Source organism: Parus major, chromosome 2 (assembly GCF_001522545.3).
Source record: "Parus major isolate Abel chromosome 2, Parus_major1.1, whole genome shotgun sequence".
NCBI classification, from domain to species: Eukaryota; Metazoa; Chordata; class Aves; order Passeriformes; family Paridae; genus Parus; species Parus major.
Genome location: NC_031769.1, coordinates 1,542,294 through 1,552,483, shown reverse-complemented (window position 1 = coordinate 1,552,483; position 10,190 = coordinate 1,542,294). Strand labels below are relative to the sequence as shown.

General features: G+C 43.5%; 1 long non-coding RNA gene across 1 annotated transcript; it reads right to left on the bottom strand.

The window, feature by feature from the left end:
* Window positions 1–7,494: 7,494 nt before the first annotated feature.
* LOC107214605 lies at window positions 7,495–10,184 on the bottom strand. The gene is made up of 2 exons (XR_001524983.2): window positions 9,089–10,184; window positions 7,495–8,511 (listed from the first exon to the last, which is right to left on the bottom strand). It is a non-coding gene; the product is annotated as an uncharacterized LOC107214605 (long non-coding RNA).
* Between the last annotated feature and the right edge of the window lie 6 nt (window positions 10,185–10,190).

Here is a 10,190-nt window from a genome sequence, read left to right as displayed (position 1 = left end):
ATTGGATATGGGATTTAATCCTGGTCTAGAGAAATGAGTTTGTGGCTGGATATGGGATTTAATCCTGGTCTAGAGAAAGGAGTTTGTGATTGGATATGGGATTTAATCCTGGTCTAGACAAAGGAGTTGATTGGATATGGGATTTAATCCTGGTCTAGAGAAAGGAGTTTGTGACTGGATATGGGATTTAATTCCAGTTTAGAGAAATGAGTTTGTGACTGGATATGGGATTTAATCCTGGTCTAGAGAAAGGAGTTTCTGCCTGGATGTAGAATTTAATCCTGGCCTGTAGAACCGGGTTTAAATCCTCCTGGGCTGGGAGCACCTGGCTCAGCAGAAGAGTTGCCTGGTCCTGTGGAGTGTCAGGTCCTGAGTATGACCCAGCTGCCTGCTTCTGAGCTGCTGACTTTAAAATCAGTATTTTTATCCCAAATTCCCTCGGTATTCCTTTGAAATTTTGGCTCAGAGGTGAGAGAGGGCCTGTGGTGGAGCCCACTGCTTTTGGGGTCATTCCTTCTCCTGGAATATTGGAAAGCACCACGAGATTTCTGGGAGATGAATTGAGATCAGGAGGGATGATTCCATTAATTTCTTTCCCAGACTGAGGGAAAATGTTGGATTTTTAACAAAAGGAAAAGCAGGTTGTGGTTCTCCTGCAGAAAAAATTAACCCAGCCCACTGCATCGGACACATGGGGATTCTTCTCTTAAAACCCTAAAAAAAACGTGCAAACCAAACTCAGATCTTTTGAGATAAGAGAAGCTGGATGCTTCAATAAAAAAAAAAAATATCCGTTTTTTTCAAAGATCAACCCTTTGTTTTGCAATTTTTCCATCTTCCCTTTCAAGTGACCAGCCAGAGGCAAGTGGTGCTTAGAAAATTCCTTGGAGTTTCTCTGTGAGGAAAAACTGAAGCAAAAAACAAGGAAGAAAAAAAAATATATTTATTTTGCTGAAACAGAGGATTTCATTTGATAAAAAAATTCCCTTCAAGAAAACTGTTTAGCCTTGGGTGGAGGGGAGGTGGATAAGAAATAAGATATAAAATGCTGGTGGAAAGTTATTGTAATAGCTTGAGTAATAAATGCACGTCTTGAGCAATATATCCATGATTTTATTGGTGTATCCAGCATTGTTTTACAGCACATTTAATGGTCCCAGAAGATGTGGAGGAGGTCTTGCTCTGCTGGAGCTCAGATCCTTGGGATCAGGCAAAGAAATCCCACCCAGAAGCAGAGCACGAGTAGCTGAGAGGAAAAATCGCCATGAAACAAGCTCTAATTAGGGGATTATTAATAAGCAGAAAGAGTAACGAGGCACCCAAAGGAGATGCCCACCCAAAAAGAGCACATCCCTCATTTCATTCCCATGGAGCTTCACTGAGATCATCTGGAAGCTGATATGGATAAAAAAGTCTCTCTCTTTCTGCTTTAGGGCTTTTTTAGGTTTCATTGCTGTTATTGATGGGTTGGTAACCCAGGGGAAGTGAGAGTGGGGGAAGGAAGAGCCTTCCTTCTCCACTGGGGAATTCTTGCTGGAATTAATCAGTGCAGGACCAGCAGAGCTTGGCTCTGGCTCCCAGTGAAGCAAGATGCTGGAAAACATCCACCAGGCTGGAAAAAGGGAAGAGCAAGCAGAAGAGGGAGAGCTGGGATGTGGAACGATGGCAGCTACGGAGCTGTCGAGGGCTGATCCAAAGCCTCAGAGACTGAGCTCAAAAAGCTTCGGATCAAAGTCAGGGAGACTCTTTCCATCTTTCCAAGGCTGGGATTGTCAGCCTGAGATGGGCTCTGATCTGGAGAAGCCAAAGAACAAACAGCAAAAGCCTCAAAAATATTTTTAGGTTCACCAAAGGGTGAGGGAGGTTTAGTCCATGTGGAAACCCGGAGAGATCCACAAACCAGGAGAGGTGGAGCACCAGCACAGAGAATTCCAGTGGCTTTTTCCTTCTCCTGAGCTCCACGAGCTCTGGAGTCTTCCTTAAAACCTGCTGCCTCAACACACTTGCAGAAGGAACCAGGAATGTGAACAGACAAACAAATCATTCCCAAATATTTTGATGCAATTTGTTTTCTTGTGTCTTCACTCAAGCAGCAACTACTTCAACACGACTGCAGATTTTACCTGCACAGGGAAATACTGATGGAAAAAATTTCCCAAACAATTAGACAGATGTGCAAAACCACGGGAGGGATCCCAGAATTTGCTGGACTCTCCATCCACATTTATTCCCTGGAGTCAAACCTCAAGGTGACCAAACTTGGACTACTTCATGTTTCAGTTTAAAGGGCTGTTTAAGCTTTTTTGCATCCTCTGGGGAATATTCTGGGTGTAGCTTCAGTCTGGCCATCAGTGCCAGCCTCTGTTTATCCTTATGAGAGGTCTAAGGAATATTTGATCCTGCACAGAAGCACCAAAATCTAGACAGGACAGGGAATCTCCAAGGCAGCAACTCCCAGGAACACTCTGAATTTCAATCTCTTCCAAAATACAGTCGAAGAAAGTCTCATCTTTCCTTTCTGCCTGAGTTCCAGGCTAATGATAATAACTTTAAATCCTTTCATCCCTTAATGGCCCGGTTATTCCACCAGAAAGGCACATTAAAATGGTTATTAACATGCAAGAGGCAGAGTGCGGGATAAGACAGGATAAAACACTAATCCCGGAGCTGGAAGCACTTTTTCCTCGTCAAAACTCCTTGTGCAGATGTTTCTCAGCACCATAACCCAGCCTGGTCTGGGTCTAAGCACCTGAAGTCACATCTGGGTCATAAATTCTGCCGAGGAACCTTTCGAAGCACGGAGGTGCTTTATGGGGGAAGCGACCCTGCAGAAATCAGCTGTCAAACCCCACGTCAAACAAGGAAACGGGAACCTGCTCGTGGAAAACATTCCTGTGTTAAATCCTTGTCCTGGGATTGTTATTCCAGACAAAGATCTTCCACCTGCCCCAAAACTCCTTTGCAGAGACTGGAGCATTTTTGATGATGTGTGTGTCTTTGAGAGGATATATGGAGTGTAGGAGCGGTTTATAGTCGGATTTGTCAGTGCTGGCCACCTTCAAGGAAGCTCTGAAGAACCCACAGGAGATCCCTGAGGGTTGCTACCGTGACCACCCCACAAGGTAAATTTTGGAAGAATTTTAGGATGAAGGAATTATCCCATTGCCAATTCCCAATTCATTCAGCCTGAACACTCCTGGTGTTGGAATCAAACCTGCCAAAAATCCCTGGAAGGAATCCCCAGGGGAAGTAACAGACTGCTCCAGTCTCATGGATCTTGGCTGTTTCGGCTTCTTGTTGCCAGGTGGGCAAGGAAAAGTTTTGGGATCTAAATCCCCTGCACAAGGAAGAGTTTTGGAATCAAAACCCGCTGTGCAAGCAGAAGCTTTGGGATCAAAATCCCTTTGGGCAACAAAGACTTTTGGAAGCAAAATTCCCTGTGCAATGAAGAGTTTTGGAACTTAAATCCCCTGTGCAAGGAAGAGTGGATGTCATAAAGCCAGATCTACAGGACTTTACAGAAATGTTATCCAGGGGATCTTGAGGAATTTGTATGGATTGTGCCATGCTCATGCAGTCTGCAGATTATTAATTCTTCCTCTTGCAATATTTTTGAATTCCTTGTTCAACTTCTGTCAAGTTCAGCAGTTTAATTTCCAGCTCTCCCTAGTTAGGAAGGAAAAGGGTGGTTGGGAAAGAGAATCTGTGAGTCTTGCACCAAAATAAAACTTGGAGTTGCCCGTATTAAGCACTTAGGGGTGTACAGAGGCAGGAGATGATACAAAATCCCTGATTCCAGATTTCCTTTAATCCAAACTTTAGCAGACACACCAGAATTTAACCTTGAGAGAGATCTGGTGCTCTAGGAAACCCAGCTTCATCTGTTTCATCACTCAGGACCGACTGAGTCTCTTGCCAGCCGTAATAATTCTGATTTTTCCTTTCCTCGTGTCTCTTAACAAGGGTTGTTTGGCTCTGCCTGTTTGTTTTTGATCAATCTTTGCCTTTTTCCAGAGTATCCCTGAGCACCAGGGCTTTGAGCAGCACATGGAGCAATCGCCCACGTACTTGGGATTTTTTTCCTCCTCCAAATGGGATAGAGCCAGCTTTATATTAAATCAAGTGCATTTTAGGATTTCCCCCAAAGTTATTTCTTGTCAGAAGCCCAGGGGCTGTGATCCCTCTGTGCTTTGGGTTTTCTTGGAGAATTCCATGCAGAATCCTGCTGGCCATGATCCCAAACAGGTTACAGTGCTAATGGATTTTGCTTGGAGCCAATCCACTTCACCCTACCCTCATTTTATGCTGGATTCAAGCGCCTCATTGTCATCGATTCTCACATGACCAGACCCACAGCAGCCCCTGAACTTGTTTTTATTTCTGTTCAGAATTAAAATCAAATGAGAGGCTTTGGAGAAGACACTCACAGGAAAACATGTCCACTTTTAACTAGAAACAGCTTTGTCTGTTCTGAACAGCAGATTGCTCTTCTCAAAAGCAAAAATTAATTAAAAATTCAGATTATTTTGGTTCTTTTATTTCATAAAATTAAAGCAGTTTCTAAAAAGAGAGCCATGGATGAATGGGCTCGGATGTTTTGCTCCGTGTTCCACGGATGGATACCCATCAAACCAGGCAGGTGATCAGATTTAGATATCTAAATATCTAAAATAAAAATAAAATAAATATCTAAAGAGCATCTCTCCTCTCCAGAGCTCTGCTAGTGGCCTGAAAATCCCAGAATGATCTGTCCAGAGCTCCAAAACGATTTGTGAGGAATTGTGAGCAGAACCAGAGGAACTGGATGGGCGCTGAAGCCCTGGTGCAGCATTTCCTCATCCAGGCTGTCCCTGCTCTACCTGATCTGAGCTGGAGCAACGCCCACCATGGGACTGGAATACTTTTCCCGCAGTTTTCCCGCTGCCAGTGGCTTTGGAACACAGCCAGAGCCGCACGGAGGGAGGCCACATTCCTGCACTCATCCCCTTTGCTACTGGGGGACTCAGCTTCCTCCAGCCAGGCCAGCCCACCGTCAGTAACACGAGATAAATCTGCTTTCCAGGCCTTTTTGGCTCTTCCCTCTGGAACCACGGCAGCTGGAGAGAAGGCTCCATGACTGACTCTTTATCCTGGAAAATAAAAAATTAAGTTTCTATGTGTGTGTGTTTAGGCTTTGTTTTATAACTCTGCCTGAGGGCGAGTTCTTTCAGGCTGGAGTGTTTAATTTATTAAATTCATTGGATTGTGACCTTGGGTCCCTCCTAGTGAGCATCACTGGATAGAAACACATTCCTCAGACAGATCAGCCCAGGGGGGAAGCCTTCTCCTGACTTTTCCAGCAATTATTGTGTCCCTTCTGCTCATCCCTTTTTCCTGGCAGGCCCAGGAGCGAGGCCTGGTGACCCACAGGGAGCTGCTAAAACAGGGACACACCGGCTTCTGTGTCTGTGGAGTCCCCTTTGCCCCTGACCAGCCAAATCCTGGGATACTGCAGACAGTTCTGGTGCCTGCAACAGGAAAAGGACGTGGAATTGTTGGAGCAAGTCCAGAGGAGGCCCTGGAGTGGATGGGGGCACAGGAGAACTTTCCCTATGGAGACAGGCTGGGAGGGCTGGGGCAGCTCAGCCTGGGAAGAAAAGGTTGTGTGGAGACCTCAGAGCACCTTCCAGGACCTAGAGGGGCTACATGGAGGCTGGAAAGGACCAGAACCAGAGTGACAGGACAAGGGGAGCGGCTTTAAGCTGGCAGAGATCAGGTTTAGACTGGATTTTAGGAAGGAATTGCTCCCTGTGAGGGTGGTGAGGCCCTGGCACAGAGAAGCTGTGGCAGCCCTGCAATGAGCATCTCCACCTGGATCAGGTTGCTGCAAACCCTTTCCAACCAGGCCTGGAATACTTGCAGGGATGAGAAATCTACCACACATCTTTCTATGCCAGTATTTCTCCACTGTTGTCACAAAATATTCTCCTTTCACCTGTTCTGAGACAGTTAAAAACCATCATCCCCATCATATCACAGCCAGCCCTGGTTAAAAAGTCTGTCCCCATCTTCCTCAGAGTGTTGAAAGGCTGAAATGAGTCCCCAGCTCCTTCTCCAGACTGAACAATCCCATCTCCCTCGGCCTTTCCTCACGGGAGAGGCGCTCCAGCCCCCGTTCCATCCTCTCTTTCTCCAGGAGGCTCTTTTGATTCTGGCAGATCAACCACTCCCATCTCAGCTCTTTCTTCACCTCTGGGCAATTCCCTGCTGGATCTGAGGAGCAGGAACCAAGCCCTGGGTGCTCCATGGACTCCTCAGAACCAGAACCAAATTGTTTGTCTCCTTTTTAGTCTGGCAGATGCAGGCTGGCCGCACCAAGGGCTAATAGCAACTATTTTCAGACAGAGGATGCTCTGGTTTGTCCCTCAAACCTGGCTTTTGTCCCTCAAACCTGGCTTTTGTCCCTCAAACCTGGCTTTTGTCCCTCAAACCTGGCTTTTGTTCCTCAAACCTGGCTTTTGTCCCTCAAACCTGGCTTTTGTTCCTCAAACCTGGCTTTTGTCCCTCAAACCTGGCTTTTGTTCCTCAAACCTGGCTTTTGTCCCTCAAACCTGGCTTTTGTTCCTCAAACCTGGCTTGAAGCACTTCTTTACAGCTCCTGATGACAAAGGAAGTCAAGAGGATATTGCTGGTTCCACACTTTGATTTCAACTTTTACTGAGCGATTGTTGTCCTAAGAGTTCTCATTTTTGGCAGGTGTGAGTTTAAATTCTGAGTGAATTTAAACATAATGGGACAAAAAAAATGTCAGGAGATCCCCACTTCCTCAGGAGAGGCCCAGGAATTCTGTAGGTCTGTCCATCCACCCAGGAATTTTAATTGTTAAAAGAAGGCTCTGCCTGACAGATCCATTTTCTCATAAATCCTCCACAGATTTCCACAGCTCACAGGGAATTTTGGGCCAGAATTTTAGGTTTGGGCTGCTCCAAAGGGACAAAAACCAGCAAAAAATGGCAGGAAATATCATTAATAGGAAATATCACGCCCTGGACCTTGAGAAATGGTGATGAAGGTGAAGGTGTCTATTCCCAGGATGCAGCAGGGAATTCCAGCAGAGAATTAGGACATGGATGGATATATGATTTTTAGGGAAGAACTTTCTTCTGGTGTTGCCATCATTTACAATTATTATCTTTGGGGAAAGAGAGTGTGGATTTGATTTAGTTGTCGGGATTTTTAAAAATCAATGGAATCCATCCAATCACAAAATTTGGGGTTATTTTTGTGCCACTGTGTGCATATTTAAATGTGCAAGGCAATGGAATAGATTTCCAGATTCCCAAATTCCAGAAGATCTGTTATGACCTACTTTACCCATCTACTTCCCTCATTCTTAACTTTAGGATTTTGGATTCAGGGAGAGGGGTGGGATTGCACCATCTGCTTTCATTCCAAATTAGGATAAGAAGACTAATTCTTCTCTTTTTCTCTTTCCATTAAATGGAAATGCATCTGTCAAAATGTTTCCCTTCAGCATTTTTTTTTTTTTGCAAAAATAATGAAATATTTCAGCATTCCTTGAAATGGGATTGTTTCACTTGGATTCACTGAGCTGACCGGAAGTATTTTATTTGACGTTGGTTCAATGTTAATCTGCTTTTAGGGTTGGGTTTTTTTTACACCGTGGCCTGTTGCCACTTGGAAGTTCTCATCCCAAGCCTGCTGCTATTGTTTCCAACTTTGGGACAGGTTTTTTGTCCTCCCTGAGGGTCCTTCCTAGAACTCCACAGCAGCAAAAATCTCCATTCTTGGGCATTTTCAGGATCGAACAGATTTTGTTCAAGTTTTTCCATCGTTCTTCCAAAGGAATGAGCTGGTTGGACAAGAGATTGACGGAAATCCAACAAAAACTTTCCCATGGTTTGGAGATTGGAATTCTGTTTCAGAGCACTGGAGCTGCTCCTGGTAGAGATGTAGCAAATCCAGGTTTCCTTCCTCCCACATTTGACCTCTGCTGGGAGCTGCCACATGCTCGGATCCTTCCCATCAGTCAGGCTTCAGCTGGGAGGGAATTTTGGAGGTGAACTTCCCACGGATTAGGTTGACACGAGGTGGGTGTTCAAAAACTGAATAAATGTGGCCATTCATGGTGCAGTTGGACCGATGATCTCGGGGGTTCTTTCCAACCTTAACGATCCTGGGATTCCACAAAATTCAGGCGGTCCTTGATTAAGATCCCAGCTCTCTCCCAGTTTTTTTCCTGTGCTTCCCTCCCCCTCATTCCCTGCTGTCCCTTGGATGTAGGAAAAGAGCAACCCCCAAACTTCCCCTGCTGCTGATGCCGAAGGCTCTCGCAGGAATGTGGCTGGAAGCTGTCGAGCCAGAGGTTTCTCTCTGGAGATTTTCCCGAAGTAATTCCATCTAACGGAACAAAAGCTCCAGAAAAAAGAAAAACCCCGTGTTTCTTAGGAACCAGATGTTTTAATGCCTTGCCAACGCCTAATAAACGGCAATGTATTCACACTGTCAAGGCTGCGAAGGAAATGAATTACATTTAATGCTGATATAAATACAGAAAACCGCACAGAAGAGGGATGAGGAAAGTGGGTCTTATTTGAGAGGGAAAATGTTGGTGTGAGATTTCACCCAGGCACTTGTGGGTGTGTATCTGAATATATCTGTTTATATCTGTTTATATCTGTTTATATCTGTTTATATCTGTTTATATCTATTTATATCTATTTATATCTATTTATATCTGCTTATATGTGTTTATATCTCTTTATATCTGTTTATATCTATTTATATCTATTTATATCTTTATATATCTAAATATATCTTTATATACCTAAATATATCTTTATATATCTGGATATATCTTTATATATCTGAATATATATTTATATATCTGGATATATCTTTATATATCTGTTTATCTATTTATATAAATAAAGATATATATATCTTTATTTATATAAATAAGAGATATAAAATATATCTTATATTGGATATATAAAATATATCTATTTATATAAATAAATATATATATATTTATATATCTTTATTTATCTTTATATAGCTCAATTTGCAAGTGACCAGTACCAATTACCTGAATGGTTTTGAGTTATTCAAGAAAGGCTCACCTGCAAAAAAAAAAAAATAAAATTTTAAAAAGGAGAAAAAATTTCTCATGTTTTGAAATCGCCATCCAAAAGTCCAAGTTAAACCCTTAACCCTGATTAAAGCTTCCCACAATTCATCTTCTTCTTTTCGGCCTCAGTGCCGTGGCTTGTGTTGAAAATTGAAGTTATTTCAGGGAATTGGGACACCACAAGAAACCAGCATCCATAGGCAAGGTTTTGAGGGAGTCAGAACTGCCTGGCTGCCAAAATGCTCCTAAATCCTGGAGATTCCTGCCCCATCATCCTGCAGGATAGGAAGAAAGCAGACAAAAATAACTGATAAAAACAAATATATAAACCCCAAATTGGTAAAAACAGCTCCTGTTCTTCCCACTTGTTTGTGCTAGTATTGAAAATTGATTTTCCTGAGCAAAACCTCCTAGTCCAGTATCTGTTAATCCTTAGACTTTCCAGACTGGTCCAAGTGATGGAGATGAGCAAATCTTTAGAGGGTTTTGTGCTGTTTTTTTTGTTACACATGTGGGGTGGTGCTGCCAATGCATTAACAATTCCCTCTGGTGATTCCTGCAGCAAAATCTGTCCAATATCTACTTTAATTGCCATGCCTGAGGCCTGACCAAACCATTCCAAAGCCCAAGAAAGTCTTTTTCCCTTGATTTCAACACGGGTTGGATGAGATCTTTCCCATTTCTGAGCATAATTTGATGCTGTTATTGATACCCTGGCAAAGTGCTCACCCAGATCTGTCTTTGGGGATATTTTATACCCACTTTAGTCTTGTTTCAAACCTCCCAGCAGCTGTGAGGCCATAAAAAACCGACTTCATCCCAAGTCAAACCCAAAATGCTGAAACTCAGCAAGAGTAGAGAGTAGAAGAAAAACCCTCCCCTTAGTCCTGAGACTTGGTGAGCAGCAGTAACTCAGCATTTTCTCTGTCGAGGGTTTCCCCATCCCTCTCACTTGAAATTTCCTCTCTCTTTTCCCCTCTGTTTAAACAGAATTTTTCTGCATTTCAGTTTGTCTCTCTGCCTGGCTCTGGGTATCAGTGAGAAGCTCCTGGTTCCATCT